The 27,971-nt window shown below is 39.1% G+C and overlaps 1 long non-coding RNA gene across 8 annotated transcripts in view; it reads right to left on the bottom strand.

Annotated features, from left to right (window-relative positions):
* Positions 1 to 27,971, bottom strand: part of LOC132006675 (uncharacterized) — a 45,981-nt gene that overhangs the window by 6,829 nt on the left and 11,181 nt on the right. For 7 of the 8 annotated variants that reach the window (XR_009401177.1, XR_009401182.1, XR_009401180.1 and 4 more), the window contains exons 3-7: positions 18,824 to 18,934; positions 14,476 to 14,549; positions 3,180 to 3,310; positions 2,507 to 2,641; positions 761 to 922 (exon numbers count right to left, since the gene is read on the bottom strand). This is a non-coding gene — a long non-coding RNA (uncharacterized LOC132006675). The remainder of the gene's footprint in view (positions 1 to 760; positions 923 to 2,506; positions 2,642 to 3,179; positions 3,311 to 14,475; positions 14,550 to 18,823; positions 18,935 to 27,971) is intronic. The other variant, XR_009401184.1, reaches the window with a different exon arrangement.

Below are 27,971 nucleotides of genomic sequence, written 5' to 3'. Positions count from 1 at the left end.
GTGACAGGTGGCAGTGAGGGAGAATTGCTACTGGTGAGAAGGATCAGGAACTAAGTAATCGTATGAGAGGTCTGCAGCTGTTCAGACGTCCTTCTGAGACTCAACATTTCATACACAGCTGCCATCCCAAAAAGAAACTTGCAAAAAACAGTACAGTCAAGCCCTGTTTCAAAAGAAAACAGCAGCAATGCTCTTCCAGAAAACATGAGAGGATTTCTCATAAAGGCCAGGGATGGAGATAGGTGATTGCACATTTGCCAAAGTCTGAGAGCCTTAATTGCCCCCTCTATTAGTTTTCCCATGTTCTCTTATGTCCATGTTTGTACAGCCTCTCATTAAGAGGTTAGCTCCATTCCTCCACTCCCACTCCTTCTGGCCTTAGGTAATTTATCATCTTACCTACTAACTTATCTCCCTGTCCAGTTCTGAGTATCTTCCAGAACATACTCTAGAATACTGCCAGAGTGACCATAAAAAGCATCTCCTACTTAAACACTCAAAATGAAATCCATATTTCATTGAATACTACGTAAGGACCTAGTGTCAGCCCACGTCTGAATTTTAGGAACTACTTGTAGTCCCCCATGTCATCATTCTATCTCCAATGTCCACACCTATGTTTAACAGGTACTTCCCTGTCTTCTTCCTAGTCTAGCGTTACTTCTTTTAAGCCACTTAAGCATCAGTTCCTCCAACCTCTGGCATCTCTATACTCAATCAAATGATTTCTCTTCTAAACCCCATAGTATCTTGTACATACCTCTATTGTAGAGCATACCATACTGTTGTAATTATCTGTGTACACGTCGAACCCTCTCACTAGACTGAGAACACCTGAGGGCAGGGACTGTGCCTAAATTCGTCTCCATAGTCCCATCTCCCAGCATAGTGCCGCAGCTCAAAAGGCAGCAGAGAGAAGAAACTAGAGGTGCAGGAGAGAGAACAATAAGGCAGTATTTTTTAATTGGGGTACAACACAAATATGCTGATTAAGTTGAAGCTGAAGAAAAATATATTTCCACTCAATACTGCACAGAAGTCTTCCAAGAAGAGACAAGCTGAAGGTCTTCCTGTCGCTAATTGTACCGCTCTACTGGCAAAATTAAAGGCCAATTGTTGGGTATATTTTAGAAGAACCTAAATTAGGATCAAACTGAAATCAGCTGGTTTGGATATAAGGTTTTTTAAGGTCCCTCCATCTCTGAGGTTCTAAATCTGCAACCTATGCCATATTCAAGAGAGCCATCATGCTGAGCCTATGTCATACACCCATGAGTGACTAGTGGCTCCCAGGATCGTGGCAGGGGCTGAGGCTTCATTCCCATCCATACCAGACTGATCGCAAACTAACAACATAACCCATTCTCTCATGCCCTGCTTCCCAGGTGTCCCTTAAACCCGGAGCAGAAACACTTCAAATGTTTTCAGGGCTACCAAGAAGGATCTCATGACCCAAAGTATCTTGCACAACCTGCTCCCTAAAGCCTTAAGTTTTCTCCTTAAACCCTAGTGCCTCTGATCAATGCCTGTTAAAATGACATTTAATCTAATGTGGTGAGTCGGCATTTATCAAGTGTATACTAAAGGGTGGATAAAAGCAACACAATCCTTCTGTACCCTCAGGAAATCATTTAGCCTGACCTTCTCCTCCCTCCAAAACAAATCAAAGAATACCTACAAAATACACTGGTTTTTAATTCTGGTATTCAGTTTCCTCAACCGCAAAATATGGAGATTGTATTGAATGATCTCCCAGAGCCCTCTTACCCTAGAGAAACTCAGAGTTTCTAAACCCATGTTTTTCCACTTATAAAATAAACATATGAAATCTGTTCCTCCAAATTCACCCAATTTTTATGAGGGTCAAATAAAACCATGCTTGTGATAGGTTTCTACATGATGAAGTGCTATACAAATTTAAGGAATTACTCTTATAAATTAATATATACTGGAGGAGATATATTGTGGATTAAGATATACTGGAGAAGTATGCTCTGCCATTAATTAGGTGAATTACCTTAACAAATTTATTCTACCTCCCTGGGATGCCTCAGAAAGTACTCAGTTTCATTTGTCCTTACTGAGATAGTCAGAATCTCAGAAATAAATGTGACCTTTAAGTGCATGTAATCCAACCTCTCTCTCATTACAGTGCAGGGAGATTTTCAAATTCCATTCCAAGTGGTCACAGAGACCATTAGGTACCACTTCCGAGAATATTTATATCTTTGGACAGTTCTTATATCTGTTTATCCATTCATTAGAACTGCCTTCAAAAGCAGCAAAAACCAACTATCCCTGACTCTACAAAAGATCTGTAAATAGATTATCAAACTATTTACTTTGGACGTGTTGTCTCCCACAATCTAAACAGCTCTAATTCCTATGATGCTTCTCATAGGATCCATGTTCAAATCCCTCTGAGAATCCTGGATGTTCTTTAGCTCCCTCTCAGAGAGTTGCTCTTAAGACTGAAACAAAACATCAAGTGGAATAGGACTCTTACCTCTCTGATTCTAAACTTCTGTAGTGAGAATACAGTTAGCCTTATATTGGAGGGCATGAAGGTCTTCAATGGGTACATATCCTGTACACAATGGGCACTGAGTTCCCAGAAGCTTGCAGGATGGAGGAAGCACTTCTAAATGGGAAAGAAGAGGATCAAAGGGATGCTGACAGCACTAAAAACAAATGGTCTACTACATAATTTCCCTATTATTAGACATCATCTCTGTAATTAATACAAAACAAATAAGGCAGACTCCTAGGGTCACGTGGAAGAAATGTTACCATCATATAAAAAATATATTTTGTTATGATCTTTTATACTGAAGAATCTAGTCTATGCAGATGACATCTGTACTTTTTGAACAGAATCTCAGTTCCTAGGACATCTATTTCTTCCAGAAATTAAGGAAAAATAATGAAGATAACATTATCTAGAACAGATACACCCAAGTCTGAGTGGCTCAGTTGGTTAAGCAGTTGCCTTCTGCTGGGGTCATGATGCCGGAGTCCTGGGACTGAGCCTCACATCAGGCTCCCTGCCTGGCGGGGAGCCTGCTACTCCCTCTCTTCCTGCCACTCCCCCTGCTTGTGTGCTCTGGCTCTCTTTCTGTCAAATAAATGGATAGAATCTTTAAAAAAAAAAAAGAATCTAAATAAAAGGAGAAACATACCACATTCATGTATGAGGAGATTATAAAGACGATAGCTCTCCAAAAATTAAATCTACGCATTCAATGCCATTCCAACTGCAATTCCAATGGTAGTCATGGTGAGGACTTGACAAGCTGTTTCTAAAGGTCTCCTGGAAGAATAAGTACATAAAAATAAAGCCATTTTTTTTTAAAGAATAAGGGACTTGCTGTACTACAGTTATTAAGAACTAGGCATGTACAAAAGAATAGCAACCACACTAATCACAATGTGATAAAACAATATATTTTATATATTATAAAATATGTGCTCTCTGTCTCTGTCAAATAAATAAATAAAATCTTTAAAATAATGTAAATTATGATCAAACACACTTTAAAAAAGATTTTATTTATTTATTTGACAGACAGAGATCACAAGTAAGCAGAGAGGCAGGCAGGGGGGGGGGGAGCAGGCTCCCTGCTGAGCAGAGAGCCTGATGAAGGACTTGATCCCAGGACCCTGAGATCATGACCTGAGCTGAAGGCAGAGGCTTTAACCTACTAAGCCACCCAGGCACCCCTGATCAAACACACTAAACATACAATTAAACAAGAACACCACTTATGAGATTCAGCCAGTACTACAGAGAACCTTATGTTCTTATTTATTATAAAATAATGAAAAAGAATTACTCAGTAAACATGACAAATATAATGGAAGTCAAACAAAAGTGAGAAGAGCACACAAAGAATATGTGAATAGATTAATGGCCAAAACTTGCCAAATCTGATGAAAAAGTATTAATCTATATACATTATGCAAGAAGATCAGTATATGCCAAGAAGGATAAACTCAAAGACATTCAAATCAAATCTAGACTCATAATAACCAAATTGTCAAAGTGACTTCAGAATCTTGAATGCAGCAAGAGAAAAACAACTCATCATATGTAATGGATCTTAAGTAAGTTTTCATAAACCACAGAGACCAGAAAATAGTGGGATGATTATATTCAAACTACTGAAGGAAAAAGACCGTTGACGGAGAATTCTGTATCCAGCAAAACTATCCTTGAGAAGTGAAGGAGAAATGACATTCCGTGATACACAAAAGTTAAAAGAATTCAGTGCTAATAGACACGCCCTCAAGGGGTACAAAAGCGTCCTACAGGCAGCAAAGAAAGGACACTAGACAGTAACTCATATATACATGAAAAATAAAGAGGACAAGTACAAGTAACTGCATAAATAAATTTAAAAGACAAAAAAAATCTATTTTTATTTGTAACATTTTTTGCTCATTTCTGACTTGAAGACAGTAGCATAAACAAGTAACTAGAAAATTACCTTGAGGTATTTACATTAGATACAGATGTAATTTGCATAATAGTAACAGCACAAAGAAGAGGGGAGGGAACAAAGATATAGTGGAGCTAATTTTGTACACAATTGAAATTAAGTTGATATTAATCTGAAAACAATTATTTTAAGTAAGATGTTCCCTGAAATATCCGAGCAACCATGAAAAGAGTATTAGAAAATACAGTACAAGAAACAAAGGAATTAAAATGGTACACAAAAGAAGGCAGTAATAAATGAACAGAGAAACAAAAATTCTTAGACACACGGAAACAAACTGGAAAAGAACAGATATCAGTCCTACATGAGCAGTATGTTTAATTACATTAAACATAAAAAGACACAACCAAATCTGACTCAAGAAGAAAAATCTGAATAGACCTATAAAAATACATATGGTAATTAATCTATATAAGTCCCAAAGAGTCCTTGAACAGATGACTTTAATGGTAATAGGTGAAACGTTTAAAGAATACCAATCCCTTGCTTAATGTTCCAAAAAAAATATTCGAGGAGACACTTCCCAACTCATTCTATGAGGTCCACATTAGCCTTATAACAAAGCTAGACAAAGATAAAATGAGGAAAACAGAGCAAGCTACCTTTTGAATATAGATTTCCCAAAAATGTCCAACATAACAGGAGCAAACTAAATCTGGAAATGAAAGTGATTATATACATGACCAAGTCAGATTTACCTCAGTAAAGCAAAGTTGGCTTAGTATTGGAAAATCAATGAATCTAACACACTATTTTTACAGAATAAAGAGGAAACCTCATGATCATATCAACAAATGTAGAAAACATTTGAAAATTTCATGACAACCACTCATGATTTAAAAAACCAAAAACCTCAACAAACTAGGAACAGAAGGGAATTTTCTACACTTGACAAACGGAATCTACAAAAACTGTACAGCTATCATTTTAACTGATGGAAAAAAGCAAGTGTATTTTCACTAAGACAACGAAGCCTGCTCTTGCCAATACTGTATAGGAGGTTTTATCCAGAATAATTAGGCAGAAAAAAGAAATAAAAACCAATGAGATTAGAAAGAAAGAAGTACAGTGATCTGTATTTGTAGGGGATATAAGCTTATACATAAAAATCTCAAGGAATCTACCAATTAAAAAAAACCCCATACCCCACCTAATATTAAAACTATTAGAATAAAAAGAAGCAACTCTAGTGAGTTCAGAAAGCTTAGAACATACAATATCAATTAAGAATAATTTTACTTTATACATTAGCAATGAACAATCAAAACAAAATAACAATTCTATTTTTAATATCAGAAAATGCATAACATTTAGAATAATTTTTATATGGAAATATAAGACTTCTTATTCTGACAATTACAATGTTGAAGGAGATTAAACACTATATGAATGGAAAGACATCCCATGTTAATGGACTAAGAGAACAACAGTTAACATGGCAAAACTCCACAAAGTGATCTAAGGTTAAATGTGATGTTCATCAAAATTCCAGCTCTTATTTTATAACCATTGACAAAATGATCCTAAAATTCATATAGAAACTCAGCGTCCAACAATCATGAACCAAGCTGGGAGGATTCATACTTCCAGATTTCAAAATTTACTATAAAACTAAAATAATAAAGACTGTGTGATCTGGATATAAGGATATAGAGATAAATGAAAAAACTCACAGGCCCCAAATAAACCCTTGAATTTAGAATCAATGGATTTTCAATATAGGTATCAAGATAATTCAATAAGATAGTCTTTTCAATAAATGGTGGTAGGACAATTATATATCTAACATGCGGAAGGATAAAGTTGAACTTACACCTCACAGCATATATAAAAATAAATGCCAAATGGATCAGACCTCAATATAATGGTTTCTTTGTTATGACACCAAATCAAAAGTGACCAAAAACTAGATAAAATGGATTTCATCAATATTAAAAATTTACATACTGCAAACAGGAAAGTTAAAAGACAACACAGAGAATGGAAAAATATTTGCAAATCGAAGTACCAAATAGGGGTCTATTATCGAGGTATAGAAAGAATTATCACAACAAAACCACAAAAAAGACAAATAACCCAATTCTAACAAAGGATTTGAATAAACATTTCTGCAAAGAAATACAAATGGCCAATGAGCACATAAAAAGTTGCTCAATGCAGAAATAGTAAAAACCAGTGAGATACTTCACATCCACTAGGATGGCTATTATGAAATACCAAAAGTAACAAGTGAGAATGGGGATAAGTTGAAATTCTCATACATTGCTCGTGATACCGTAAAATGGTGCAGTCACTTTATAAAGTTTGTCAAAATTACTCACATTATAATAGAGTTGTCATACTACAAAGCTATCTCACTGCTAAGTGTATGTATACCAAAGGAAATGAAAAGATGTTCACATGAAAACTTGTACACAAATGTTTATACCACTATTTGTTGAAAGTCAAAAGGTGGAAACCCAAATGTCCTTCAAGAGATGAAAAGAAATGAAGTTAATCCATAAAGTGGAATGTTATTCAACATAAAAACGGATGAAATACTAACATATACCATAATATGGGTAAACCACCAAAACATGCTATGTGATAGAAGATGTCAACATAAAGGCTACATATTGTAGGATTCCATTCATATGAATGTCTAGAACAGACCAACTCACAGGGACAAAAGTTAGATTAGCGGTTGCAGGGATTGCAGAAGAGGAAAACGAGGAATTACTGCTAATAGGTATGGGGCTTCTTTCTGGGGTGATAAAAATGTTTTACAGTAGTACAGAAATGATGATTGTACATTTCTATGAATATATTAAAAGGCACTGAAATGTAAAAAAGTAATTTCATAGTATATGAACTATATCACAGTTACTATTGTTTTTTTAAAAGAAGTTATTTGCCTTATTCAGAGTTACACTGATTAGCAGGGTTGCTTAAATAGACATGTAATCTTTTTTAAAAAAGATTTTATTTATTTATTTGACAGAGAGATCACAATAGGTAAGAGGCAGGCCAAGAGAAGAGGGGGAAGCAGGCTCTCTGCTGAGCAGAGAGCCTGATGCGGGGCTTGATCCCAGGACCCTGAGATTATGACCTAAGCCAAAGGCAGAGGCTTAACTCACTGAGCCACCCAGGTACCCCAGCATTTAATCTTTTAAACCATTTCATCCTATGACAAAATTGAGAGGACACTTGTTAGCTATAACCCTACTGACAAGTTGCCGCCAAATAGTGGTTACCAGTATCCTGGCCATGAATGCAGGTAAGTATTTGTCAAAGTATCAAACTGCCCAGTATGTGTAGGCATAACATGTAAACATGTAAGTAAAGATTAGAGATAAAGGAATACCACACAGAGATTAGCCCTGTCATTGAAATATTTTCATCCACTAGGAGACATAAGTTTTCCAGTGACACCACGAAGTCAAAAGATGATCCCATATTTCAACTGGGCTAAATAACGATCTAGTAGTGAAGTGGCAGAGGCAAGACTTGACAAAGAGTCACTACAGAACCTCAAAACCAGAAGGTACTCCATCATTTGAACACAGGTGGTAAGAAAATCTTAGCAGGACCATATCTACAATACAGAGGAACTGCTGAGTCAACAACTAGACAACATATATTTCTGGCAACAGACAGGAAAATCTGACAGCTCTCAACCAAACAAGACAGTGAAATACCAAAACTTTCTTAATTAGTGGAAAAAGTCTAAGACTTACCAAATATATTTGATTACCTTGGTGACCATGGTTTAGATGGTCTATTCAACAAATGACGGCTCACCATGCTAAAATTCTGGGTACATTTTTTTGATTAAGTGAATTATGACAGTTTAACAACTCACGGACCTATGGTTTCGTAACATGACAAAGAACAGTCCTTCCAGAACCACTCAACCCATGGTTGGCAGATCCTAATGCCTAATGTTTTACTAACAGACAAAATTCCAGGCAGTCAACTAAGGGGACAAAGGTAAATAGTTAATACTAAACAGTAACAGCTGAATAGTTACTACTACTAGAATATACCCAATCTACATAGCAATACTGAACTAAAAGTAAACAATGAACAGTTAAACACGTGGAGCACTGTAATGTGCTGTGCAACACAGGTGCCAACACGAAAGCACAATAATTTGCAGCAAATTCTTTAAAAGCCTCATCGCATTGGCATAGAACTGAGGGATTCTGATGAAATGCAACCAGAAGACCCTCATAAGCTGGCATGTAATGCCACCCCTAAAGGAACAATGCAGAGCAGACCTTCAGGAACTCCATAAAGCCAGACTGTTATTTCAAAGCCTCTAGGCAGCATCGTCAAATAAAGGGAAGAGGACTGAAGTTAAAGTACAGGACATTAGTAACACAAGTTAATGTAATATGGAAATATGTGAAAGTATAGCTATCCAGGTTTTTGATATCTATCCCAGTGTCTGATCAGAATGCCAAATTTCCCATAGAAAGCTGCCACCTGATAGGAGTCTATATTACTGCACCACAAAATATGGTTAATGTCTCAGTATTTTGAAAAGTGGGTGTCCAACCTGTAATTTTATTGGGCAACATGACAGTACTAATTGCACAGGATGGAACTAGCCCAACTCGGTAATAGGTTTTCTAATGAAAATTAAATACTGCACCTAAAAACATAGTGACTGGTGTATCGCTATGTGTTTATACATGTATGTATGAATACAGATCCAAAAATCAAAAGCCCTTAAGAAACAATTTTTTTAATAATTTTTTTTTAACTAAAAATTTACTAGGTCTAAACTTTGGAGCAGAGCTGTGCACCAGAAACTTCCAAAGGACAAGGTCACAATTACATATAAAAGATTTGCTTCTCCTTTGTCCACACAGAAACCCAAATTAGAAATTCATCACAACCATATACATGGCAAGATAATCCTTTGCTGAGTTTAGCTGCTGACTGGGTGTTAAATCCTGTCTGAAGAATCAATTCAGGGGTGCCTGGGTGGCTCAGTGGGTTAATGCCTCTGCCTTCAGCTCAGGTCGTGATCCCGGGGTCCTGGGATGGAGCCCCACATCAGGCTCTCTGCTCAGCAAGGAGCCTGCTTCCTCCCCACCCCCTCTCTATCTGCCTCTGCCTGCTTCTGATATTTGTATGTCAAATAAAGAAAGAAAGAAAGAAAGAAAGAATCAATTCAGCTAGAAAAATAACAGCAGCACCATGTCTGAGACGTGTATCCTACTTCAGGACCGTGATTCTCCAGTGGTGGCTGTCGGCAACGCAACAAAGCAGTGTCTACAAGAGCATGCTCAGGAGGGGCAGATGGATAATTAGAAGAGAGGGATGGCGGTAGCTCACTTTCTTTTCTTTTTTTAAAGCTTTTATTTAAATTCCACTTAGTTAACTTTGTCATATTTTTCAGGTGTACAACACAGTGATTCCAGACTTTCATACATTACCTGATGCTCATTGCAAGCACACCCTTTAATCCCGATCACCTATTTCACCCATGTGCCCACCGACCTTTCTTTCTGGTAACCATCAGCAGTCAAGAGTCTGCAAACTTTCAAGAAAACAAAATATTCCAAAAGCATTTACTAAAAAACCTACTAAACTTAGCTGCACTACCAAAGTAGGGAACTGGCTGTAAAATCTTAACTTTATGAAAATGTATGTAGTATGTCTTAAGCAGCAGACTGCTGGAAAGGAAAAATAATGGCTACTGACTGTGACAGATATTCAAGAACTAAAAAAATACAACGCAGCCCATCAGCAGATAGTTGAGAACCACATGTTTAGAAGAACCCCGGTTGGCTCAGACCCAAAGTGCTAGCACTGTACTAAAACAACGTCCTCTTCACTTGCACGAAGACTGTCCTTAAAGCCAGTGTGTGGAGATGCAATTGTAATCGTTTGGTTCCCCCAGAGAAGGGGCAACACAGGTGAAAAAGCTGTATTAGAACCCTTTCAGACAGGAAACATGCTGAAGATAGGAACTCAGACTAAACAGGCATTAAAAGAATTCCATCACCTAAAAGATTGGTCCATATTTGTTGATGGCAAACTCCCACCTGGAGTTTTGCTTTTTATCTCACTTGAGGAGAAATCAATATTGTCCTGAGGCTATTCTAATTTATCAGTATTGAGGTGTGATGGAGGCACTTCACCATATGCCGAGCAGTTCTAGAAAGGACCTGTGCATGGAGGGGGTCCAGGCCAGACTACAGGGAGACCTACATGTTTCTGATTCACATACTCTAGTGCAAAACAGGCATGGAGCGATGAAGGTAAACCGACCTTAACTTCCAAGGATGAGAGATCTTCACTCCCAGCATGGGGCTTCTTTTAATCATTAAAAAGGCCAAGCGGAAGCTTGAATCCCAGCCACACTCCAAGGACACAGTAGTAAGTATTCCTCCCTCCTTGTGGGAAGCTTGCCTGGTTTGTAGTTAACCCATGCATAAAACTAGACACTTTTCAGTTAATAATGCCCCTTTTTCCTTCTCTCTTTTGTGGCGTCTAAAACTGACAATTCAGAAGCTGGTTTTATTCCCACCTCTGCCAGTATCACTTTTAAAGCTTAATACGAACCAATCTTTTTGACAGGTAATTGATGGTGAGATGTGAGCCATGAAATGAAAAGGAAGCTTACGGGGACCTTTTAAAGATGAAGCACAGTAAAAGCACCTCATCCAAAGGACAGACAATTCCTATACAGAGAGGGTACTGAATACAAAGTGCACCAGGCATTCTGGCTGGCAATGATCAAAGATTACCTTTATCATGTTATTGGCATCAAAAAGCATTTTAGGCTAAGTGTTCCACAAACAAAAGGCATCAGGCTCATCCCTCCTCCCGAAGAAGGCAGGGCTAGTTGTTCTTTTTACTGCAAAACTGTTCCGATGATTCTTGGGGTCAACGCCTACAACCACCCTTCTGGCAAAAAGCCATGTTACTACATTCTTTACCACATGCTCTCGCCCTAACATAAGGTATGGGATTTCTTAAATCCTTTATTTTGGAATCTCATCCAAGACCTCCTAACTTAGAGTACACCCTGCACTCCTAGACTTAGTTAAAAGGCAGTAGGGTAGGGTACCTGAGTGGCTCAGTGGGTTGAACTTCCCACTGTTGATTTCAGCTCAGGTTATGATCTCAGGGTTGTGGGATTGAGCCCCGCATTGGGCTTTGCACTCACTGGGGAGTCTGTTTGAGATTCTCTCTTTTCCTCTGCCTCTCCCCTGCATCCTTGCTCTAAAATAAACAAATCTTTTTCAAAAAAGCAATTTTTAAAGAGTTCCTGACCTTCCTAGGATCATAGTCACCACCAGACAGTGAAAAGGACCTCATTTTTTTTTTTTAACCCACAACTAAAGCATCATTGATAAAAAAGAGAGAGGGCCTATAAAGAAGAGACTTTGGGGCCAAAATGCCTGATTCTGTGACATTTGGGGGCAATGTTACTGAGCTAACTGACCTCAATTACCCCATCTGAAAAAATAAGGGATAATATTAGAATATACATCCTGAGCATTAAAACCGAGTTGATGCAGATGTACAACAGTGTGTAATACTTACTGTGTATGCTCAGTTAATGTGAACTGTTATCAAAAGACTACTAAAAAAAATACTGCATAAAAATGGAATGCTGCCTGAAACAGAATAAGTAAGGGACAATTAAGCAACAGTGAAATGAGAAAAAAATTGTTGAATTTAGTGAGAAGTGCTGGAAAAACTAATTAAAAGGGTAAAATACTCTTATGATCATTTAAAGTGTGTCATTTCGTGAAAGAGAAAGGAACAGAGCCATCTCATTACACAGGGCTGTCTTGGAAAGCAAAGAATAGTGGATGATAGCAGGGCACAGGATGATTGTTTGCGAGAGGTGAGAATGAATTCAGTGTGAAGAGATATAGGGGGTATATGAACAATATCTGCACACAAGCAGGGGGAGCAGCAGGCAGAGGGAGAAGCAGGATCCCCACTGAGCAGGGAACCTGATGTGGGACTCAATCCCAGGACCCTGAGCCAAAGGCAGACACTTAACCAACTAGCCACTGATCCCTCCCTATGGAATCTTAGCACCAAATTTATATTTGGGTTATGTGCTTCTATATCACTATAAGAGATTGTTCTACATATTTCTTTCATTTTTTCAGCTTGCATCAGGCTGTTTTTCTACAATATGCGGTCTATATAACAAGACTATTGACTTATGCATGTAGAGACTATCTGTGAAATTAGGAACAATACCTGTATCTGGAAAGAAGTAAGACTGAGGACTAGAAAACTACGGGTGGGAAGGAAACTTTTAACTGAATTAACTTTAGTAAAAATTGAATTTTATACTATTTACCATTTGCACGTATTGTTTTTGAAAAACAATCTATAAGAGGAAGACTAGAACATTTTCAGAGGGTAATTTAGCAACCCAACTAATCAAATTGTAACAACTATCTACTCTTAAAAAAAAGAAAACAACTATCTACTCTTTACTCACAAATTATGATACAGAATTACTAGTACAAGTACCCAAAAACAACTGTATAAGATAAAAAATATAAATAAATGTGTAGGGCGCCTGGGTGGCTCAGGTCGTGATCTCAGGGTCCGAGGATCGAGTCCCACATCAGACTCTCTGCTCAGCAGGGAGCCTGCTTCCCTCTCCTCTCTCTGCCTGCATCTCTGCCTACTTGTCAAATAAGTAGGCGTCTCTGCCTAGTCTGTCAAATAAATAAATAAAACCTTTAAAAAAATAAAAAAAACATAAATAAATGTGTAACACATTGTTTGCATTTAGGAGATGATACATATAGTATCATATATATGTGTATTGGTACTGTATCCACACCAACATTTATTCAATAGTTAATGAGCATCTACTACATGCCAGGCAGTTTTAAGAGTTGGAATCACATCTAAAAGTACAAAAATCCTCTGTCTACAGATGCACAAACCCTTGTATATATATCAGCAAGAAGCTTATATATCAGCAACAGCAACCAAGCTGCCACTAGGCTGCCAAATTAATCAGGCGTTATAGGAAAATACACCAAAGCAAGTTGGCAGGCTACCTTATATAATTCCAACCTAACTGGAGTCTCAAGTGTTAATGCTTAGCGGACTCCTACAAATTCTAAAATACACCTTTGATCTCCATGACTCTGGTAGAAATTCACTGGTTTTAAGAGGTTCATACAACTTGTTGAAAGTGGTTAAGTCTATAGCTTACGTTTTAACAATGTAATTTCAGATCCAGGGTGCAATGCTTATATAATATGATATAACAATTATTTGAGCTCAGGTACTGACAGACATATTGTGTAGTCCCTTAACTAGAAAATAATCAATCCCAAAGTATCAAATTATCAATTAACAATCATTCACTAAAATTACTACCATTCTGGGTCAAAGAAATGCCCAAGGAGAACTTAAGTCAGACACTTGACATTACTTCAACAGATTTTTAAGTTTCTACAAAATGAAAATAATCTGGAAATCACTCTAGGGTACCAAAGTACCATGACTCCAGGAGAAAGAAATGGATGATGACCAATAGCTTAATATGGAATAAAAGTGGGCAAAATTTTATCTAGGAACATCATGAAAAAGGCTACATTTATGAGTGACATGATTCCTTGTGCAAAATTATGGTAATTTTAGCAGAACACCTAATGTACAAAATCAGGTCCCTTGGAACCTCTAATAGTTTAAACTTAAGCCCTAAAAATATTATTTGGTGGCTATTATATATAGTGCTAAGTCTGTTAGCAACAATATGGATGAAGCTAGACAGTATAAATGCTAATAAGTAAAATAAGTCAGAGAAAGACAAATACTACATGTTTTCACTCATATGTGGAAATTAAGAAACAAAACAAAATGAAAAAGGAAAAAAAAAGAGACCATAAAACAAACTCTTAACTATAGAGAACAAATTGATGGTTATCAGAAGGGGAGTGGGTGGGGAATGGATGAAATAGGTGAAGGGGATTAAGAGTACACTTACCTTGATGAACACTGAGTTGAACACTGAGTAATAAATATATGGAGTTGCTGAACCCCTGTATGGTACACCTGAAACTAATACAACACTGTATGTTAATTATCCTGGAATTAAAATTTAAAAATACAATTAATTTTTTAAAAAGATTATTTATTTATTTATTTATTTGAGAGAGAGCATGAGAAGAGAGAAGGTCAGAGGGAGAAGCAGATGCTCCATGCAGCCGGGAGCCGATGCAGAACTCGATCCTGGGACTCCGGGATCATGACTTGAGCTGAAGGCAGTCACCCAACCAAATGAGCCACCCAGGCACCCAAAAAATACAATTAATTTAAAAAAAGAAATTTTGAGTCAGCAAAAGCTCAAGGGTAAAGAAGGACATAGGAGGGAACAAAAACAATCAAAGGCAGGGTGATAGAGCAGAAATGTAGACCAAATATACCCAATGAAGAAACAGAGGGTTTTTCCAGATGTCTCCATTTTCCTGATGGCTTTCTAATTTCCAGCCAAGAGAGGCACAGCCAACTCAGCGATTCCTTTCATGGATTTCTACCAAAATCCCTACCTCCCTTACTGCTCACTATCTCCTGCAGCCTTGCAAATTATGATCCTCTCATTGGATCTATCATGTTTGCTCCTCGTAACAAAAACCTTACAAAACCAGAGATAAAATACAAAACTGTGTAATAAATTTGTTTTGTCCTGTTGATAGCACAGAGCTCCAAAAAACGGAGAGAAAATGAGTATTCTTTTGTTATTCATAAGAAGCCCCTTTTGACCACAACTGAGTTTATGCTTATGAGGTGACTCAAGGCGGGCCTTAGGATAGTTTAAAGAGAGACAGGACGGCCATGCCAGCAAGACCATGCACAAGATTAGAATTTTCAGCCCCAGCTCCTAGACCTCTAAGGAGAGAAGGGCTAGAGACTGAACTTAATCAAGTGGCCAACAACACAAGAAGACCCCCAATAAAACTCTGAACACCCAGACTTCAGGGATCTTCCTGATTATGGTAAACATTGATGTGCCAAAAAGGCGACATTAATGGAGTCAAAGGCGAGAGAGTACAGAAGGTCCTTACCTAGAACACTGCGCCCCCCACCCCATGCCCCCCAAGACCTTGTCCTGTGCATCTCTTTCATTTGGCTGTTTCCGAGCTGTACCCTTTATAATAAAACTCTAAGTATAGTGCTTTCAGGGAGTTCTGGAAACTGTTCTAGCAAATTAACAAACATGAAATGGCCATGGGAACCCCCGAATTGAGCCAGCTGGTCAGAAATACAGATGGCCTTAAGACTTGATGAAGAGAAGGCAATTTTCAGGAAGGCTCTGCTCTTAACTTCTAGGATATGGCATGAACTTGGGGTAGTTGGTCTCAGAAATGAATTGAATTGCAGGACAGCCAGGTAGTGACAGAACAGTATCAATCTCTCATTGTTAAACTACTAAATAAGTAAATTATTTACTTTTCCTCAACACAGTATATTTTCATTAAGAAAAAGAAAATTGGGGTGCCTGGGTGGCTCAGTGGGTTAAAGCCTCTGCCTTTGGCTCAGGTCATGGTCTCAGGGTCCTGGAATCGAGCCCTGCATCGGGCTCTCTGCTCAGCAGGGAGCCTGCTTCCCTTCCTCTTTCTGCCTGCCTCTCTGCCTACTTGTGATCTCTCTCTCTGTCAAATAAATAAATCTTTAAAAAAGAAAAGAAAAAATCAAGGAAACCACAATACCCCTCTACTCCTGCAAAATAACAATTACTTAGCTACACCTGCCTCAAAAGATAACTAATGTTAACGTTTTGGTGTACAGATTTCAACTTTTTAAAAAAAGATTTATTTATTCATTTGAGAGAGAATGAGAGCGAGTGTGAGCAAGGGGAGGCTGAGAGAGGGGGAGACAAGCGGACACCCCCCGCTGTGTAGCGTGCTCAACCTGGGGCTCGATCCCAGGACCTCCTGATCAGGACCTGAGCCAAAACCAAGAGGTGGATGTTTAACCAACTGAGCCACCCAGGGGCTCCTTAACATTTTTAACTTTACCAGGAAAATGCATCAAAAAGGTTACAGCAATTTGTTTAATTTCTGATAATGGGCAAAAACAGGATTACCTAAATTGAATTATGTCCAAACAGCACAGTTAATCTGTTTGTAAATCTCTTGGCCCGTTATTTTAAACCAACTTTGTTTTCTAATTAAATTTATGTGAGACCACAGAACAAAAATTTCATACTCCCTAGACTTCTTTTTTTTTATTTTAAGATTTTATTTATTTATTTGACAGACAGAAATCACAAGTAGGCAGATAGGCAGGCAGAGAGAGAGAGAAAGAGAGAGAGAGAGGAGGAAGCAGGCGCCCCGCTGAGCACAGAGCCTGATGCGGGGCTCTATTCCTGGACACCAGGATCATAACCTGAGCTGAAGGTAAGGCTTTAACCCACTGAGCCACCCAGATGCCCCCTCTTAGACTTCTTTTCTTTTTTTTTTCAAAGATTTTATTTATTTATTTGACACTCAGAGATGACAAGTAGACAGAGAGGCAGGCAGAGAGAGAGAGGAGGAAGCAGGCTCCCCGCTGAGCAGAGAGCGCGATGTGGGGCTTGATCCCAGGACCCTGAGATCATGACCTGAGCTGAAGGCAGAGGCTTTAAACCACTGAGCCACTCAGGTGCCCCTAGACTTATTTCTTAAAGAATGGTTCCTTGAATGTCAAATTCCAAATTAATGTGTGGGGAAGAAATGACACAAGAATTTTAAAATTAACACACTTTTCACGGTTAACTGTCACAACAGCATGAGAAAAAAAGGAAGCAGAAAAGAAAAAGCCAGTGTGTCAAAGATTTTGTTAAAAATACTTTAGAGATAAGCTTAGATCACACTTTGATGTAAGAGTCCCAGATAGACACTCTCAAATTTTTCACATGCTGCAAATAGAACAGAAATCATGTATTTAAATTCACTCTTATGAAAATGGCCCACCCTCTTCCCTTCAACAGGGTCTGAATGTGATCAATTATGGAATGCTCTAATTCCGACTTTTCATTATACATTCAACCCATGTACACAGAGAAGAGTTAACATAAGCAAGCCTATCCTCAGGCCTGCTTTGCAAGGCTGGCCTTAGCTGGCACCTGGGGCAAACTGGTTATAGGCAAACAGTTCCCTATCCCGGCAGAAAGCTTTTCCTAACTGATAAAGGTGGCTCACTATGCCTAGTACCGGTAGAAATAATGTGGATCCTATCGAACATGTACTTTCCTTCTGAGAAGTGAATTTTGGTACACGTGAAGCAGAAGGTGCCAGTGTGATCAGTCTGCAATAAAAACACGGGCTGCTGTGTCTCTATCAAACAGGCTTCCCTGGCAGCAACAGTACATACGTGGTGCTGCATTTTTGTTGCTAGAGGATATACTCTGTTACTGCTCACCGGAGGCAGAACATATGGAAACCCGCATACAGATTTCTCCACATCCTCCTCTTTCTTCTTCCCTTAATGACAATTTTTTGGAACGGTTATATATCCTTATTGTGCTGCTGTCATATATCTTGGCTGTGAGTACAACTGCATGCTGAGGACTATGACCGAGTGACCCCCAACAAACCATCTATTTTCTGATATTAAGATGCCAAATTATGTATTCTCCTCTAGGTTTCAAAACTGGATTTTTATAACCACAATTACATACATCTATTTACATTAATGATAATTAGATGTTTGGGGTGTTATTCTTATTGTCAAATTTGTTAAAATCATTGGATTAGATCTGTCAATAAATGAGGCTACATCTATAGAACATAAACTCACAGCTTGGCAGCTACTTCTGACTTAGAACAAAATGTCAAGCCACTCTTTATGGGGGAAAAAAAGCATCTTCCTAGCTAGGCAGATCATTCTGTTTTGTTTTGAGATGGTACCTTTCTTCAAAAAAAAGGAAAATGAAGAAAAGAAAAAAAGGTGGTACATTTGTTTCCTTAACTTGTTCCCAGCAAGATACTTTAGTGATGCAAAAGTCCTTTTTAGATCTCAAGCTGTTGGTCTCAGTTGTAATATATCCTACTTTTAGTTAGTGACGTTACTATGAAGTTCCAGATAAAAACAGTCATTCTTATTTTCAATTTTAAAAAGTTCAAGAATTTCTCTCTACTTAGATGACTTCAAGCAGTGTAAAAAATCCCTTAGTGGCCCACTGTAGCTAACTTCCAGCAACCATGCCTCAAATCTATATATGTTCTCTCTAAACTGTCTAAAGTAGTTCTCTAGGTACAGTTAGAAAATGAGGGAGTTTCTCCTAACAAACTATAGCTGTTGACTTTTATTACCACATTATCTTCTTTTAATACTTCCAAATGCATACTTACCCTCATCCCTGATGCCAGAAATGTCCACGCTATCAATCTTCTGTTAGGTTCTTCTCCATGGGAACAAACCATACTTCAGGGCCATGAGAGAATTCATTGCAGCTTCTGTGACTAAAAATTACAGTTGGTAAGGAAATGATGAGTCAAGTATAAAAATAAATTACAAGATGGGATTGGGAGGGAGACAAACCATAAGTGACTCTTAATCTCACAAAACAAACTGAGGGTTGCTGGGGGGAGGGGGTTTGGGAGAAGGGGGTGGGATTATGGACATTGGGGAGGGTATGTGCTTTGGTGAGGGCTGTGAAGTGTGTAAACCTGGTGATTCACAGACCTGTACCCCTGGGGATAAAAATATATGTTTATAAAAAATAAAAAATTAAAAAAAAAATTACAAGGGCATTCACCACAGCTGACATGTAAGAAGTAAATAATCTTCAACAAGCCAATTTTTAATTTATAAGATTGTAAGCATGCCCCATCAATGCAACCAGAATACTTGTTTCCACATGAAGAACATTCTTTTCCTGTAGCCAAATTATATAATAAAATTGCTTAATCGGTACAGAATTTGAACAGGTGGCATAATTAGATAAAATAAATGCTCAATAACATTAGACTAAGACAGCCTCACATTTCAGGAAGTTTATATACCAAAAGTTTAAAGGTGGTTTTGGTTGAATGATGGGATTATAGCTTATTTTGACTGTATTTTTTATATCCTGTGTTATCTGAATTGTTTATAAGTACCTCTTCACTTTATAACCAGGAACAATAGCACTTCCATTTTGAAATAATCTAGGAAAAATAACCACTTATTAAAATTAATAGAAAACAATCTAATTTTTGGCTATATATGGCATCAAATAAGCAAGGAATGACTTAAGAAATATTAGAGATTCACCGGATGAAAATTATGATTATTAGGATATAAAAAGAGTTTAATAAATGTTTTTAGAAGGGGAGAAGAAATGTTGCAAACACGTTAAATCTGACCAAATGAATGTCCAAATCAAATACTATTACAATATCCCCAAGTGAATTTTTTAGACAAAGCAGAATTTTTTTTAAAGATTTTATTTATTTATTTGACAGAGAGAGAGAGATCACAAGTAGGCAGAGAGGCAGGCAGAGAGAGAGAGGCAGAAACAGGCTCCCTGCTGAGCAGAGAGCCTGATTTGGGGCTCAATCCCAGGACTCTGAGATCATGACCTGGACCGAAGGCAGAGGCTTAACCCACTGAGCCACCTAGGTGCCCCTAGACAAAGCAGAATTTTACAAAATAGTTCTTGCAGTAATTTACTTGAGAGAGAGAGAGACACTGAGAGAGCAAGAGTGAGAGACAATGTGCACAAGCAGGGTGAGAGGCAGAGCAGGAGAGAGAATCCTCCAACAGACTCCCCACCAAGCACAGAGCCTGATGAGGGGCTTGTTTCTAGGACCCTGAGATCATGACCTGAGCCAAAACCAAGAGTCGGCCACTTAACCAACTAAGTCACCCAGGCACCCCCTACAAAATACTTCTTAAATTCAGTTAATAACAAATTAGGGAAGAGGAGCTAAAAAAATATTGAGAAAGAATAAATAAGAAGTTTTACTATAAACAAGAAGGGCATAGATTACGGGTCAGCAAACTAGAGCCAATGGGTCAAATCTGGCTGCCGACAGATTTTACATTAGTCGTCTGTGGCTGATTCTCCAAGCGAATGGTTGCAGAAGAGACTGTGTAGCCCACAAGCCTGAAGTATGAACTATCTGGGACTTCTACAGAAAATGTTTGCCAACCCTTGCGTAGACTCTTCAACTATGCTGTCTTATCCGTAGCCTCTGCTTTAAGGGAGCTCATGGAGGCCAAGAAAAGGCAAATTTATGAGGTACTACAATCCATTAGTACCACAAGGAAGCAGAAGGTAGAAGGTAGAGAAATAAAGGTTGGGGAAGCCAGCTGATTGCAAAAGAAGAATGAAGAGTGGGAAGAAGTTTTATTAAAAATGTGGGTGCTGGGGGCCACTCGAGGCCAATTAAATCACAATATCTTGCTTTGGTTTATTTTTAAAATTCCCCAGTTAATTCTCAAGTACAACCGTGATAGAAAACCACTAAGCTAGGGGAAACGGCAAACGCATAGCAGCTGCATAATGTCAATGGTGACGCACAAGAGCAATGATCCAAATGTACTGCTGTTAAGGTACCTAAGGGCTGCTTCAATCTAGTTCCCGTATTCAGTATTGTTCATTCAGAGTCCCACTAAATCCCCATCTTCCACCAGGTTCCACATGTTTACATACAGTAAACCCTATGAAAGTGGTAGACTGAGTGAGTCTTCATTTCCTGAGACCAAAAGAACCAAATTAGTATAGAAATTAGTATCAGGTATATAGTTGCATGAAAAACCCTCGGCAAAAAGAAACATTTGAAATTGTTAGGGTATGACTCTAGAGTGAAAATCACACACAATCCCCACTACATACCAGGATGAAACGTTTTTTAGAAGTCCAGCTTATATTGTGGCAAAGCCACTAGTTATGCAATTGCCTTTGTGACCCAGACATGTACCCATTCAGGGTGAACCTCTGAGGCAATCGTAGTGGCTGGTATTACAGCAACTTCAAAGAAATAAGCAAAGCAGGGTTTGACAGTTTCCCTTCCAACAATGATGTACAAATTCTGATACAATCATGAGGTGCTAACACTAGAAAGCATGATTTTGTCTCTATTATAGATTTCTTCTCTAAGCCCACAGATGGAATCATTCCAACAGGCATGGAATAACATGGATAGAAAACAGATTCACAAATCTGAGAAGCACTGGGCTAATTCTGTCAGTTCTGGTTACAAATATATACCCATTTCCTTCTCTTTTTTTTTTGAACGACTTATTTATTTGAGAAAGAGAGAGAGAGTGCATGGTCGGGAGGGGGAGAGAGGGAATTGCAAGCAGACTCCCTGATGAGCGTGGGGCCTGATGCGGGGCTCCATGTCAGGACCCTGAGATCACAATCTGAGCCGAAACCAAAGGGTGGATGCTTAACTGACTGAGCTACCCAGGTGCCCCCACCACCTCCTTCTAAAGACCTGTTTATTGTCACAGCTGTTGCATAGCCCTTTATGATTAGGTTTTGTTTCACATTATCCAGTATTATATCTTCTCCACTGAGTAGAGTTGGTAGGATTAATCCATACATTGCCAGGGGCCTATAAACTGTCTAAGCATGAAAAAACATCACACAAAGATAAACTAAGCCAATTAGATGTGCTCAAACTCTTTGAAATTTGAGAAGAAACAATGGGAAAAAGTAATTAACAGTGAAATCTGAAGCTAATGGCAAAGCCAGGCAGAGGGAAGATGAATGAGGGAAAATGTAGCTAAGACAGGAGAATAGAAAGCTGAATCAAGTCAATGGAACAGTGAACACTATTCCACTAATTCCATGTGCTTAATCCCTAGAGCCACCATAGATGAATTTCCATGTCACTGTTCTTGAGATTCCTGTGAAATCGCTATTTTCCTTACTACGTGTATCTATCTGTCTGATAAACACCTGCTTCTTGACCTAAGCCTAAGCCTGTGTCTTATTTCTTGAAACCAGAAATCCGATGTAATTTAGAAAATAGTAAGGAGTTGGGCTACATGAACAGAACTTTGGCAGGAAATGTGAAATATTCAGACCTGATTATTACCTGGTGCTGGGATAGAAAGCAGATACATCCACCACAACCCTGGCTGGTTTTAAGAACCTCAAAGTGTGGCAAAGTTATTGTCACAGGACCACACATCTAGTGAATGTAAGTTTGACACAATCACAACAGACAAAAATTCAGATGACTAAGGAAGATCACAGATGGGTGAGTGCTTTTGAAATTAGAAAATTTCAAAAGTGTCTTTATGGTATTACTTCAGACTATGGCATCTGGCTTGACTTAGTTACTCTCCAACATTTATACATTTATACTTAAGTACAAGTTGGAAAAGACAGAGCATCTTTAGAAATGAATATGTGAAATGATGAGCATATATACTTAGAGGTCAAGATGTAAAAATGTAATACAAACACATCTGAATTAAATGGTAGCCACACTCATAGTCCCATCTAAAGTAAACTGTCCCAGCCAGAGGTAGTTCTGGAGAAAAGTCCTAGACAGCAATAAATTTTAGAATATGACCTGTCCTGGGACGCCTGGGTGGCTCAGTGGGTTAAGCCACTGTCTTCGGCTTGAGTCATGATCCCAGGGTCCTGGGATCGAGCCCCAAATCGGGCTCTCTGCTCAGCAGGGAGCCTGCTTCCTCCTCTCTCTCTGCCTGCCTCTCTGCCTGCTTGTCATCTCTCTCTGTCAAATAAATAAATAAAATCTTTAAAAAAAAAAAAAAAGAATATGACCTGTCCTGTCATCCAAAGGAGAATGTACCAGGTGTAGAATACGCCACCCAAGTGCTGTGTTACTGCATAACTCAGAAAGTGACTACCCAAGCAGCCGTGAGCTAAGCCACTGAAATTCTTGCACTAAACAATGAAGTTTGTGAAATGCAAAGACAGTAAGGCCCATAGCCAAGAGAGTTGAACCGTAAAGGACAGAGTTGGGAAACATGAGATACAGCCAAGGATACCAGGGAGATAAGCAAGGTTTAATGATGAGTAATTGAAAATTTATGAGGATACAGACTACAAAGCTAGGAGGAAAACTAAAGCTTGAGTAGATATGAGGAAGCAGAAACAAAAAATGAGAAAAGGAGCGATAAAGAGGAATTAAAACATGATGTATGACATGGTATCCACAATTAATACTGTACTGAATACTGAAAATATGCTAAGAGAATAGATTTCAGGTGCCTTCCTAGAAAATTTTAAGTAAGTGAGAAGATAGTTTGGCGTCCGACTATAGTAATCATTTCACAATGTATATCAAAACATTGGGTCTATACATTAACTATATCCAATATTTATTTTTTAAAAATATGTTAAAGGTGACATACCAGAAGTAGGATATAAGCCCCTATTGTTGATGTTCCCAGATTGGTCTTTGAATCACCATGTCTAATCCTCAGAGGGGAAACTGAATTTTATTTTTTAAATTATCTTTATTCAAATACAGGGTTTTCTGTATTTGAATTCATAGGCAATCCTTGTCTATCTTGGAGGCTGGCCACGCTTAGCTGTAGGTGGTCCAAATCTCCTGGATGGTCCAAGAGAAGTCTGGTTCTTGAAAACAAAGGAGCCAACAATACCAGAAATCACTAACAGGATTCCAGCCACAACTGAAGCTCACCAAGAATGTGAGTATTCTGGAATTGGCCAGGGAATCACATCTGGGAATAAGGAAGTGAGAATCTCCCCCACATATTTTAAGAGAAAAACAGTCCCTAATAGTCCATGACAAAACTGCTAATGAAGCATTTAAAGCTATCAATGATGATCCTTGTAAGGGATCTGGTAACTATTGCAAAAGAGCAACCTCAAAGGTTTTCTGTTCACGGCCAGGTAGTAAATAATTTAGGCTTTGCAGGCCATGTGATTTCTGCCTCATTGTTCTGAGCTGGAGCAAAAAGCAGGCACAGACAACACACACATCAGTGTAGTACTATGTTCCAATAAATGTGGATCTGTAGACACAGTACATTTAACCTATGCCTGGAGTCGGCACACTTTATGTGAGGGGCTAACGTTTTAGGTTGTGGACCAGAGTCCACTGCAACTATTCAGTACTGCTGCAGCACAAAAGGAACCGTAGCAACAGAGAATAAGCATGATCCTCTGTTCCAACAAAACCACATATTTGCAAAAACAAGCTGCCATGTGGGCCAGAGCTGGCCAAACCTTAGTCTATGCCAACTATCTGGACACTATTACCTTACCAGCAATATTATTTATGGAAGTATTAACTGATCAGTATCCCTGTTAATTTTCCACTCACTACGTACAAAGGGTAATTTTATCAGTACTGTCCACTGGCAGAATGCAGTGTTTATGCTGAATTCCAGCAGGCACATACTGATATGCGCAGCAAGCAGCTCTAGCCCTTGGTGTGCCTGCACCTGAGCTAACATTGTGTAAGCAGTGTATTTTCAGTTGTGACTCTGACTCCTTTGATTCCTCTTTTTGGGGTAGAAGAAAACATAACCCCATGGATATTGTCCAACACAGACATCACGCAGGAGCATGGGGATGGGGAGAATACTCAAAGGTGAAAAGATGATGATAAACACACAGTGAATAGCTGTGGGGGGGGGAATGCTAGTTCATCCAAAGTGGTTATTTCCAGAAACTGAAGGGACCTACACATCCCTCACACCATTTCTCTTGCACATCTGTATTCCCCTTGGAAAACAAACCCTTTGCACGTGTCCCTGTCCTGGAAGAAGACAGTGACAAGGGCCCCATGAGGAGGTAGGATATCCCAACAGCAAAGAATATGCTCGTCACACTGTAGTGCTTCAAGTATAGTAAGGTAGTTAGGATCTTTGGAGTGTGACACAAACAGTTCCACTACTGGCTCCCTGTGGCATGCTGGGGACACCACCTCTCTGATCCTCAGCTTTATTATCTACAAAGTAGGAATAAATCAGACTCCCCAGACTTACTGTTAAGTTAAAATGAGATGATAAATATGTGTAAAGCACTTGCCCAGAACAGGAAAGGCACTAATAATTAACTGATAATCACTGTTGTTATTACATGACCTCAGGCACAAAGTTTTTAAAAGTCATGCATGGGTGCTCCTACAGGTGTGATGGCTAGCCTAGAGAGAGAGACAAAAGAAAAAAAAAACAGACCTGCTGTCAACAAAAGAGCAGATAATAGGAACAGGGAAGCCCTAGTTCAAATAACAAAAGCCAGATTTATACAACCCATTTTGGCCCATATAGAGAAAGAGATGGGAAGACTTGCTTTCTGACGGCATGCTAATACTCATATCCTTATACAAGACTGATGTTTTAAAATAAGCTGTGAAGGAGGACGCCTGGGTGGCTCAGTCAGTTAAACGTCTGCCTTTGGCTCAGGTCATCATCCCAAGGTCCTGGGATTGAATTCTGCATTAGGATCCTTGCTCAGTGGGGAGTCTGCTTCTCTCTCTCCCTCTGCCTGCCGCTGCCCCTGCTTGTGCTCTCTCTCTCTTGCTCTCGGACAAATAAATAAATAAAATCTTAAAAAAGTAAGTTGTGAAGGACATGGAATATAGGGACTCCCTTTGTATAAATGGCTAGCCCAGGCTTCTCCTTAGGGAAAAGACAATTTTCCTATCATTTCAGTTCCCTGTGCAGGCTAATTATCTAAATACTGGCAGTAGAAATTATCCAAATATTCCAGAGATCATATGAGGAGCATTATGCTATGAAGGCACCATCTCAAGACCATCCTCATGGGAAAAGGTGACCTTTATTACTTTTATGAAAAATGGCAGACACCAATGAATGATCTGGCATTCCTAAAAAAGCTTAAAGTCAGGGTGGGCCTCTGCAGAGGTATCCCATGATGGTCATACTATATATGCTGCCTACTTTAACTCTGGACCATTTAAGTGCTCACTGGAGCCTATCAGGAGGCAGACCCCTTAGGAGCTAAAAACAAATACTAGTCCAGTTGATTTAAGTGCAATCCCGAAGACCCTGCTGCCTCTGAAATTAGTAACCCAAAGTGCTATATACTTGGCTGCCACTGAAATAATGAGCCTCTGCTATGAGCGGACTTCTGACAAGATATATGTAGCTCCACTGCCTGATAAAAACTCCCAACAAATTTGGTTAAAAAGAACAGACTCTCCCCATAAGGGAAGTATAATTAGTGTCATATTGACAATATTTGTGACATGTAGTTCATGCTACCTGGTTTACTTGGGAACCATTACAGTTTGGATCCTTTGCAGGGGTGATCACAGACTGGGTAAGCATGTAATTTACCCCAACCGTTCTAAGGAGGATGTACTACAGAATAAACTGCAGGCTTTAAAGGCACTGGTCCCCACAAATGACATTTCTATGAGCCTCCCTGACAAGAGTCAGAGCAGTTGTCCTTTCTTTCCCTATTTACCTAAATCACCAAGAGAATCCCCTCTTCTGTTACACATTCACTCATGTGGAAGAGCTAGCAGACTCTCTAAAACATTTTCCAAAAGACATCCTTCACAATTCAGCCTAGGGAGGGGTTACAAAAAGGAGAAAGATTGCTCTCATCATCTGTGACCCTCCCAGACTCAGCTCAGTCAGCCTCCACTGTACTGAAAGACGTGTTAAGTATTAAAAAGGAGAATGGAGGGGGGGGGTCTCTGGGTGGCTCAGGCAAGTAAGCATCCGACTCTTGATTTCAGCTCAGGTCATGCTCTCAGGGTTGCGGGATCAGCCCCACATCGAGCTTCACACTCAGCATGGAGTCTGCTTGGGACTCTCCCTCTTCTTCTCCCTCTGCCCCTCCCCCAACTTGTGCTCACTCACTCACTTGATCCTTTGCTCCCAAATAAATAAAATCTTTTTTTTTAAAGGGAGAGTGGGAAGTGGGGGAAAACCACAAGGTGTTGCTTAGTCTAACCCACCCATTTTTTTACCCCATTTTCATACCCTAATGGAAAAACGTGTGATGTAACATTTATGATACTTTATGCTCTTACTGTTTCTTTATTCCTTTCTTTACTTTTACAAGAATGACAGTTCCATGATGGCAGAACTCTGTTATTATCTAGAATAGTCTCTGGCAACTAGTGAGCACTTAATAACTGTCCATTTAGAGGAAGGGAGGAAGTTCCACATCACAATCATTTCTTCTCTACCTCCAACTGGGGAACCTCCACCCAAACCACTTGCAACTTACCAAGAATTCCCAACTGCCTCACAAGGACATCCATGGCAATGGCGATTCATTCTGGCTTGCTGATGAACCCACTGGGCAAGAAGCCTCAACATAAGTGACAGGTAGGTCTTAGTGTTGCTCTTGACCAATGACAAGGTTCTGGCTGCCCAAGAATCTGCATTTTTAACGGGCATCCCAGGTGATTTTCTGCATAAAAAATTTTTACACCATGAACATTCCCTTCACTGGGCAAGAACAATCTCAGAGGCTATTATAAAAATCTTTCAGTGTGCTGGGTTAGAGCCTCTGCTTTCAGCTCAGGTCATGATCCCAGGGTCCTGGGATCGAGCCCCGAATCGGGCTCTCTGCTC

Source organism: Mustela nigripes, chromosome X, assembly GCF_022355385.1.
Source record: "Mustela nigripes isolate SB6536 chromosome X, MUSNIG.SB6536, whole genome shotgun sequence".
Classification (NCBI taxonomy): Eukaryota; Metazoa; Chordata; class Mammalia; order Carnivora; family Mustelidae; genus Mustela; species Mustela nigripes.
The sequence above is the reverse complement of the archived record's forward strand: the minus strand, read 5'-3'. Positions and strand labels throughout refer to the sequence as shown.